Source organism: Triticum dicoccoides, chromosome 7B (assembly GCF_002162155.2).
Source record: "Triticum dicoccoides isolate Atlit2015 ecotype Zavitan chromosome 7B, WEW_v2.0, whole genome shotgun sequence".
Lineage (NCBI taxonomy): Eukaryota > Viridiplantae > Streptophyta > Magnoliopsida > Poales > Poaceae > Triticum > Triticum dicoccoides.
Genome location: NC_041393.1, coordinates 284,969,909 through 284,981,201, shown reverse-complemented (window position 1 = coordinate 284,981,201; position 11,293 = coordinate 284,969,909).

The following is an 11,293-nucleotide window of genomic DNA, read 5'->3' as shown; positions in this document are numbered from 1 at the left end:
GCGCAATCGCTTGCACACGAACATGCGTGATTGTGCGCCAACCCCAAACATTGGCAGCGCGCATGGAGGGACGAGGGCAGAGCACCCGGAGGGATGCGAGAGCAGAGCACGCGCCTCGGGACGCGAGTAGAGCGCGCCGCGACCGCTGAACCGCAAGCAACCACACGCATAGAGCAGTTGAACACGCAGGAAATGGTCGCCTACAAGTCGGCCGTCAGTTCCTTTATAATCTTTGCCATACTTTGCCCTCAAATTTAACCAACAAAATTTTAATGCATGTTCTAAAAATTATATAATTGGAAACTATGTTCAAATACAAATCCAACTATATAATCTTTGGCGACATGCATTCGTATTTTATTAGTTAAATCATACTTATAAACCAGGACTGTGGTATACTAGGTAATTAAAACACAAACATTTTTTATTAATAGTATGTGTATGTGGCCTTTCGTCCTCCTCTCGCACGTCTTGTCACCCCGCTGCTGCAGACGGCTTATAGCGCAAGCCTGCGCAGCGCGCGAGGGCGTTCTTTTGGCCAAATGGTGGCGCCAATGAATCGTCGGTGAGCCTGTTCCTGCGCAACCTCGCAGGTTCCCGCACAAGCTTCCCGCCTGACTCGGTGAAATCCCCCAAAATCCCAATGCTTACCGGCCTACTATAAAAACCCTCATGGCCGGCGAGTCCTGCGTCGCATTTTCCCCTCCCTCCATGTAGCTTATCTCGTTTGCTTCTCCCACAATCGCCAATGGCACAGGTCCGTCATCGTCGCTCAGCCTCTCCGCTGTCATCAGAGGACAACTCCACCTGGGAGGCTACACTGTGGCGGCGGCGCAGTCCCCAGCATAGTGTAGTGCGCGTGGCGTCCCTATTGGGTGTGCGCGGAACACCCACCACATGCTTCGTCGCCGGTGCCCATTGGCAGTTGTTGCCGTCCGCCGTTGCTGCCACATGACCGTCGAAAGCCAGGGCCATCGCCTGCACCGCCGCCGTGGCCCGAAGGCGGGAGGTGTCCCTCGTGGCCGCCACCCCACTACCGGCCACTTTGGCCGTCACCCATTCCGCCACCGCGGCCCGAAGGCGGAAGGTGGTGGTCGTGGCCGCCACCCTCGTTGTCGTCGTCGTGGCCGGCAACCCACCATCGACCGCCGGGGTCATCACCCGCTCTTCCACCGCCGCCCAAAGGCGGGAGGCAGAGGTGGATGCCCGCACGTGCGTCAGCGACCTTGCGCGCTACACCGAGTTCCTACGGGGGGAGGAGGAGCGCCTTGTTGAGCATGCAAAGAGCTTTACCACCACCGTGGCCGTGGCACACGCCGCCTCAGAGGCGGGGAATCAGGAGGTCTACGAGGAGAACCACCACTTCGAGAGGGGTCGTGTGGAGCGGCAGAGGGCGTTTGAGGTGAGCGTCGCTGAAGCTGCAATAGCGGTAGGCACCGTATTGCGGTTGCCCAGCTTGTCGGTAGGCTCCTCCTCCTTCGCCTCTTTCTAAGCGCGCTCGGCAGAGGAGAGGCAGCCGGAAGTAGTACAAAGCCCCTCCACAGTAGTAGTAGTAGTAAGAGTAGTATTTTGGGGCTATTTTGTTCAGTTCATCTGACTATAGATGTGGTGGAACTGTACAACGTACTTAAAATTAGCTAGTATATATAGTTGAACTAGTAACGTTGCCATTTGTCAATCCTTGTAACACTTCGATTTGTCAAAATATGCAGCTAGAAAACACTACCACTATCTAATTATTGCAACTAAAATTCAGTAATTAAGCATAGATTTCATTCATAGATTAAGAAGTCGTTCTTAATTTATACAAATAGTTCAACTCGACAGCTGAACCGACCAAACTTTTCCCCAATTGTTGCCAACCACGTACTGAAATAGCTAGATCAACCAATGTAAATCTTTCTAGTTTGACAAATGGCAACATACCCAATATGACAGATGCAAATCTTACCAAGTTGTTTGTACGTGGTTGCACACGGGTCATCCAAAACAACTGTTTGCATTGAAGGGATGCACAAATCCTGCGCTGTGGATTTTCCTTCAACTTAAGGGGGATGACTTTAGCTCTCACTTTGCATACGGTTGTTCTATCTAAAATATTTGCGATCAAGAGCTGCACAAATCCTTCTCGGCACATTTTCCCTTGGCTTCCTAGGGAAGCTGTCGGTTTGCATATGGGTGTTCTAACTAAAACGTTTGCGATGAATTTCAGACGAGTTTTGGATTTACTAGAATTTAAAAACAAAGTATCTCAATGTTTTGCCGACAATCAACAGTGCCCTGGTGTTTGAAATTGATCCCCATTTCTTGCATGGGACCCAAGCATGCCCCGAAGGACACATATTTGATTTTTCAACTAGTTTATATGAATTTGAGCTTGTGCATGTAGTTCAATTTTGAATATGCACATGAAATGCCTGGGAAACCTAGTTAATGTATAAAACTGTCCAAACGAACCCCGAAAAATTCCAAAATTGAACACAATACTCCTGTTGTTCTATGTTGACACTGGAAATTTTTTGAAAGCAATAAGAGGCAACGGATATCATTCCGTCCCCAAAGGTGGCACGTTCCCTACCGAAACCATCACGCTTGTTGTGAGAAGCTCTGGTTTATGAGAAGCTTATACCCATAGCTGCCCCAAATGGGACAAAAAATTACCATAGCATGTTGATGCCGCTCCATGATAGCATGCCAAGTTTCATGAGTTTCACACAAGTTTTGGATTTACTAGAATTTAAAAGCCATGTATCTCAATGTTTGCGGCCGAGTGACGGTGGCAGGGTGTTTGAAATTCATTCCCATTTCTTGCATGGGACCTAAGCATGCAACCAAGGACACATATTTGATTTTTCAACCAGTTTATATGCACTAGAGCATGTGCATGTAGTTCAAATTTGAATTATGCACATAAAGATGCCTAGGAAACCCAATTAATTTATAAAAATGTCCAAACGAACCCCGAAAAATTCCAAATTGAACACAACACTCCTGTTGTTCTATGTTGACACTCGAAAACTTTTGAAAGCAATAAGAGGCAAGGGATATCATTTCGTCCCCAAAGGTGGCACGTTCCCTACCGAAACCATCATGCTTGTTGTGAGAAGCTCTTGTGTGTGAGAAGCTTATACCCAAACCTGCCCCAAATGGGACCAAAAATTTACCATGGCATGTTGATGCTGCTCCATGATAGCATGCCAAGTTTCATGAATTTCAGATGAGTTTTGGATTTACTAGAATTTAAAAACCAGGTATCTCAATGTTTGCGGTCGAGTGACGGTGGCAGGGTGTTTGAAATTCATTCCCATTTCTTGCATGGGACCTAAGCATGCAACCATGGACACATATTTGATTTTTCATCCAGTTTATATGCACTGGAGCATGTGCATGTAGTTCAAACTTGAATTGTGCACATAAAATGCTTGGGAAACCCAGTTAATGTATAAAAATGTCCAAATGAACCCCGAAAAAAAATCCAAAATTGAACACAACACTCCTGTTGTTCTATGTTGACACCCGGAAAATTTTGAAAGCAATAAGAGGCAACAGATATTGTTTCGTCCCCAAAGGTGGCACGTTCCCTACCGAAACCATCACGCTTGTTGTGAGAATCTCTGGTTTGTGAGAAGCTTATACCCAAACCTGCCCCAAATGGGACAAAATTTTTACCATGGCATGTTGATGCCGCTCCATGATAGCAAGCCAAGTTTCATGAATTTTAGACGAGTTTTGGATTTACCAGAATTTAAAAACCAGGTACCTCAATGTTTGCGGCCGAGTGACGGTTGCAGGGTGTTTGAAATTCATTCCCATTTTTTGCATGGGACCTAAGCATGCAACCAAGGACACATATTTGATTTTTCAACCAGTTTATATGCACTGGAGCATGTGCATGTAGTTCAAATTTGAATTATGCGCATAAAATGCTTGGGAAACCCAGTTAATATATAAAAACGTCCAAACGAACCTTGAATAATTCCAATTTTTTAACAACACACCTATAGTTGCATGTTCAAAGAAGATAAAAGTTCTAACAATTCAAACACCATCCTTTGTAGCTGTGACCCCATTATGTAATTCAAATCAAGATGATAAATCAAGTAGATTGCACATAGTTTATTATTACCAACCGTGTGAGATGCAGCACAATATATCTTGGAGCACCGTTGGTGTATAGTACGCCTCTGGCTTACGCGAGAAGGTGTGTCGGCTACAGTCCACACCCGCCGTGTCAAACACACTAGCTCACTCCCCAAATATCATTTCACTGTTCATTCATCGCCAGTGAAAGATGGGGACGTGGACCCACATCGTGAGGGCAACTTCGATGGCCCACTCTGGCGAGAGCGCGGCCGCAGCCGCCAGGCGCATGCTAACAAGCTTCGTGAGGGCGACCGCAGTCTGCGTCCGGGCGGCCAAGGCAGCCCAAACGGCCAATGTTGCTTCTCAGGCGGCGACAACAACATCTGCCTCGGGGATAGCAACTGGCGAGAGTGGCACAACAGCTGTCCGTTCCACAACGGCGACCTTAGCCCTGATGGAGGCCGCCCACTACCATGTCAAGGCCGTCGACGCCCAGCTTGTGGCGGTCACCGCACAAATCGAACGAAGCTTCTTCGACAACGGTCGGCAACCGACGACCGAAGAGCTGGCAATCACCGAGAGAGTTCGACCAGCCGTCCGTTCTTGCGTGGCATACCTTGCCACGACGGAGCCCGCCAGAGCCCAGATCGCGGCCGCCCACACCCAGCTCGTGGCGGCCTATGCCAAAGATATGGCAGACGCGGATGGCGAGATGCTTGCTGAGTATGGTGCAATTGATTCCATGGAGCCCCTTCCCCAGGAGACCGTCAGGCGCGAGTTGGACATGGAGGCGGCGGTGGAGATTTACGAGCACCAGCCGTAGTAGTACTCTTCATTTTGTTTAATTAAGAGCGTCGGTCTTTAACTTGTTAGAGTAATGTTTAGGTCAGCTAGCTCTGTTTAATTGCTGACTTGCTCGATTAAGAAGTGTGGGTGTGCTATAGTCTCCTTTGCGTACCCAAATTATGCAATGACGTGGATGACCACTGTAACCATGGAAATTCAAACCAAAACTTTTGACGTTCAAACTCATCATAGACGGGTTAAGCTATCTGAATCATATGTGATGTCCACATATCGTATACAGTTTTTTGACTGAAGCGATTCCAAATTTTTGGCTTCTGCGCAAATATCTACCTCCCCGCCCCCTCCCCCTTACCAAAAGCCACATTTCCCCCTCTTTACGCCTTCCTTTCCAATTTGAAACCTTCACTCCTTGCTTGCAGTGCCGCCTCCTCGTCGGCGACCCTCCTTCACGCTGCTCGGCCTCGTCTATCTAGGCAGGTAATCCACACACGACCCCCATCCTCCTCCTCCTTCCACATCCCACATGCCCCGACCGCCGACACGAGCGCGGCACCTTCCACCCAAATCACCGACCCCTCCACCAAATAAGCACCGGCCTAAGCCATGGTGCACGTAGTATAGCCAGGATCTCAAGAAGAATTTGGCAGCGGAGAAGCAAATCGTGGCCGCACGAGCGAATGAGGTCGCGATGGCTGCCGTTCATTCCGACCCCCAGATCTTGGAGGAGAACCTTGCCATTTTCTAGCTACACCAGTTAAGCATGCTCGGTTTACCCATTGCGTGTGCTGCTCTTGCCTTTCCTTCACAAATTCTAGTGAATTGTGCTCTCTAATTTTACCATGCAATCTGTTGCTCTAGTGTATATGTTCTATATGTCATGCAGTGTGGTGCTCACTTATTAACTGTTTTGTTAATTAGTTGTCATCTTCAGTTAACTATTTGGTTCAATTCTGCAAATGTGATGTTCAATTCTTAAGGCTGCAATTTTGTATTGTCTTCCATATGAGAAATAAATCGAATTTATCTTTACAAAATACATGAGAAACGAATACAAGTGCTATATTTCCAAGTTGTCAAGCACGCTTGATTTGGTTATACATTATGCAATGTGGTGCTCAGTTAATGTTTGGTTCATTTGTGTTGTGGTGTTTAGTTAACTGTTTGGTTCAATTCTGCAATGCGATGTTCAATAGTTGTGGGTGCATTCTGTTATTGTATACCATGTGAGGAATAAATTGAATTTGGCTGTAGCAAATACATGAGAAACAAATACAATTGCTACAACTGGCTGTAGTTAACTGTTTGGTTAACTGTCTGGTCTTCTATTAGGAGTATGTTATATTGTGCAATGTGGTGCTCAGTTAATTTTTGGTTCATTTGTTGTGATGTTTAGTTAACTTCTTGGTTCAATTCTGCAATGCGATGTCCAATTGTCGTGGGTAGAATTTTGTATTATTGTGCATGTGAGGAATAAATCGAATTTGGCTGCACTTAATAAATGAGAAACATATACAAGTGCTATATTTCCTAGTTCTTAATTATGCTTGCTTTGGATAAATGGGTTTTCCGTGTGACTTTAATTAATCTGATGAATCTGCAATGTGCTAATTTTTCATCAATATATTTTACTGACAGCATGCAAACCCTTACTTAACCTGATGACTAACTACCTCATATGTGTTGCAGGGAAACAATGGGAAGCACTGAGGTTTACAATCAAGGTTAGAATGTGCATGGTCCGTTCTGTAATAGCACATTATTGTGCAATTGCAGGAACCACTCTAATATTTTGGTTTTTAACAATTTGGTCTTGCACATGTAGGTCCTAGTGTCAGAGGTTTTGACCCACTATTCGACCCTTTTTGCATATGGGGAAATGAGTTACCCATGAATATCAATCAAACCAAGAAACTCAGAAAGATTGTTAGGATAAAGAAATTAGCGACAAAAAATAACAAGATCTTTGTCTGCACAATGAAGAAGACATCAGTTCACTACAAGATGGTACTAACTATTATACCTTGCCTTTGTTTATTCCTTTGCCCCATTTCCAATATAGAGAAGATATTTATGCACATCCTTGTTTTCAGGCCTTTCCAAAGCAATTTACTGATGATTACCTCTCAAACCACCTCTATGGTCAGGAGGCGAGGAAGGTTTTCATACAACACCTGCGGTTCAATATTGAAGTGTTCCTGAAGAGCATGAAGGACGGACGGTTCTACAGGCACTGGCCTAAAGTTGCAAAGACCTTCAACATGAATGAAGGCTCAATATTTGCCTTCCGCTTCAGCAGTTTTCCACATGAGATGCATCTGTCTATATACCATCTATGATGCTAATTTCGAAAGGTTCTACATGTTGCTTGTGGAACTTGGTGCTAGTGCAGTTGTGTAATGGGGTAGTTATCGTGGAATTAACACGACAGATGTCCTAGTGTGAGGACTTAGTCGTGAGGCCAACACATCTATGCGGTAGCTTGAAGGGGTTGGTCGGAGTCGAGAGACGCGAGGTGGCAACACACAAGACAAAGATTTAGACAACTTCGGGCCCCGGGAAACATCATCCGGTAATAGCCCTACATGCTGTTTGTGGCTAGGTCTCATTATGTTCATGAGGGAGTCGGCATAAACCGGCTCTCCTCTAGTTGTGTCTAGCGTTATCAATTATTCTCTCTCCCTCTTGGGGTGCCCTACCCCTCCTTATATATGTTGAAGGGGCGGGTTACCTGACTAGTCCTAGTAGGATTTAGGATTAATCTATTACAAGTAGATTCCTAGTCTTCCTTCCTTTGTAGGAGAATATTCCTTATGCCTTTCTCTTAAACTAGCCCACCATAACATGAACCGGCCTTCCATGAACCGCCCATTGGGCCATTGGGTCTTGTCACTCCTCTGACCCGCCTGCCGGGTTACCAATGAGTCACCAAATCCAAACGGGCATCAGTGAGTGGAGAGATCCGGGCGGGTCACTTCGTGAATCGCCAAGTCAAGGCGGGTTACTAGTGAGACGCCAAGTCCGACCGGGTCATACTTCCGGCCGGGTCATACCACGGGGTATATCCCCGACATTAGCCCACAGTTTAATTTGGATTTATCCATGTTAAACTGATCCTGCAAAATAAACACAAGAACAAATTTGACAGGTTGTGCTCTGAGTTAAAAATTCTCGTAAGCCGGCAACTGATCTTCCTTAAGTCCTTGTCATTTCCTTCTTCTGGACAGTCTGGGTCAATAGACCAGCTTTATAATCAATTTGCTATCATTGGCTTCTCACAGAAATATATTGTGAAGAATATTTGATTCAGCTCCCAATGCTTAACAAAAATATTGTTCTTGAAATACTCATCTAATTTTTAGCCGGCTTGTAGAACTTGCCGATTTATCATTGCCAAAAAATCCGGTTTGTAAATATTGATAACACTGGGTCATAATTGTTGTCGACGCCGGTTTATAGTTATTGGTGACGCCGAATCATGATTGTTGGTAACGCCGGGTCATAATTATTGGTGACGCCGGGTCATGATTGTTGCAGACACCGGGTCAATCTAGTTTGCTCAAAACTGAGAATTTGAAGATATTTCTCTTTTATATCCATATTACCTGTAGCCCCCAAGTCTTGAGCAGAGCAAAGTGATGATTTAAGACTTGCTTCAATATACTGCCACTTTGAAGAAATCCATGTTTGTTCATCTCAGTCACTAGTCATAAACTGAGTATTCCATATATGTAGCCCCCAAGTGCCAGGTTGTCATGCTTGCAGTGACCTAGGACTTGAAATTGCCCTATGCTCATAAAAACTTCAACCCGTGTAGCCCCCAAGGGCCGGGTCATTATGCAATAATGAGCAGGGACTTTGTAAATATAACCATGTAGATTTGAGCAGTGATGTGTAGCCCCCAAGGGCCGACTTAGTAAGATAATACTAAGTTGGGACTTTATATACTTCATTGAAAATAATATCATATGATGTAACCCTCACCATGAGGCTTGAACCCACGTCCATAAGGTTAAGAGATTTGTATTCTACCAACTGAGTAGTGGACCTTTCAATATAATGGATTAAGGCTTGTGTACCTTGAATTTTTTACAGGAGCAAAGCACCCAAGGGCCGGCTCATTATGATGTGATGCGTCGGATCTTCAATAAGGCCAGTAAAAATGACTTTGCATTAGCCCCCATGTGTCATGGTGCATGCTTGAAGTGATGTGAGACTTGCATATTTGATGTAATCTCAACTTGAATAATGTAGCCCCCAAGTGTCGGGTCATAAGCCTGCAGCGACTTGGGACTATTCCTTTGTAGAATAAATCATACCCATTGATAAAATAATATCCATTGCACTGAAGGGACTTTGAAAACCTCAACCATAATATTGGTTATTGATAACCATAATAAAAGTCCAGCCATGTTGGCTATTTGAATAATATAACCCAATGATTTATAAGCGCATGATTCCCTTTGCGCAATCCAAAGTATACTTGCGCTTCAAACCAAGAAGGGAGCCCCCAAGTGATATATTTTTAACCATCAAGGTCGGGTACCTATGTTTGAGCTGTGCTGTGCAATAGACCCTCTTTGGTCCCATTAACCCGGGAATTAAGCCTCCAAGTAGGTCAGAGATATGTTCATATGAAGTTATAATATTGGCTTGATAGCCGGCTTGCCAAAGAAATCTGAGCTATGCTCTTATGAAATTATAATACTGGCTTGATAGCCGGATTAAATAGAGTTGTGCTCTTATAGTGTGGGCTTGATAGCCGGGTTACTGAGGTAACCAGAGCTGTGATCTTATGATATGGGCTTGATAGCTGGATTACCAAGGTAGCTAGAGTTGTGCTCTTATGATATGGGCTTGATAGCCAGATTACCGAGGTAAGCAGGGATGTGCTCTTATGATATGGGCTTAATAGCCGGATTACTGAGGTAACCAGAGCTATGCTCTTATGATATGGCTTGATAGCCGGATTACTGAGGTAACTAGAGTTGTGCTCTTATGATATGGGCTTGATAGTCAGATTACCGAGGAAACCAGAGTTGTGCTCTTATGATATGGGCTTGATAGTCGAATTAACGAGGTAACCAGAGCTATGCTCTTATGACATGGGCTTCATAGCTGGATTACCGAGGTAACCAGAGCTGTGCTCTTATGATATTGGCTTGATAGCCGGATTACCGAGGTAACCAGAGTTGTGCTCTTATGATATGGGCTTGATAGCCGGATTACCGAGGTAACCAGAGCTGTGATCTTGTGATATGGGCTTGATAGCCAGATCAAGAGGTATATTTATGGTTCGAATACGACCAAGCCCCCAAGTGATTTCCCTGGTGGCCTTACGCCGATCAAGAGGTGTAGCTATGGTTCGAATACGACCAAGCCCCCAAGTGATATTGTGAGTTGTGCTCAAGGGGCACCTATGTTTGAGTTGTGCTTTTGCAGCAGACTCTCTTTGGTCCCTTTAATTTTTTCTGAGAACTCGAACTTGTGAGAGATTAATTCTTTTTGAACCGGAAATTCTTAAACCGGATACTGAGAGCTTCAAAGCTTTGTGGGAGATAGCTTTCCCCTGAACCGGATTTCAAACCGAAATCCTTCTTTTTAAGCCGGAAATTTTCTGACGGCCTTTACATTTTCACCAATATGACGGTTTAGGGTCCTGCATTAGATAACTTTGCAAGCCGGAGTAACTGCTCTTTTAAAGAAAGCAATATATAATATAAAAATATACTGGATGGATTTCACATGATATGTTAGGCCAAAAATTATCCATCGCAGAGTTGATCATAACCACGGTGAAGGTATGTATCCATCGAGCATCACGGCACGGACAAGCACTAGTGCAAAAGTGATGTTGGCGCGCACCCTTACACAACACCCCTTTTTTTGTAAGGAGTAATTGTTCTTTGAGAAAAAATAATGTATGTTAATAAAATAAGGCTAGACGCATATCACCTGATGCCAGCTGCTCTTTGCATGGTCCAAAAATTAATTTATATATCGAGGCCCAGCAGTGGCGTGGATAGGCATATTACTACTGCCAGTAACAATAGATGACCCTTAATTTTTTGAACCGGAACTTTTTGATAATCTGGAACTTTTTGATTCGGAACCTCTGGATAATCTGACCAGAACTTTGAGCCGGAACCTCTGGATAACCCGGCCGGAACTTTTTGATAATCTGTAAGTTTTTGAGACGGAACCTCTGGATAACCCGGCCGGAACTTTTTGATAATCTGTAAGTTTTTGAGACGGAACCTCTGGATAATCCGGCCGGAACTTTTTGATAATTTGGAACTTTTGAGCTGGAACCTCTGGATAATCCGGCCGGAACTTTGAGCCGGAACCTCTGGATAATTCGGCTGGAACTTTGAGTCGGAACCTCTGGATAACCCGGCCAAAACTT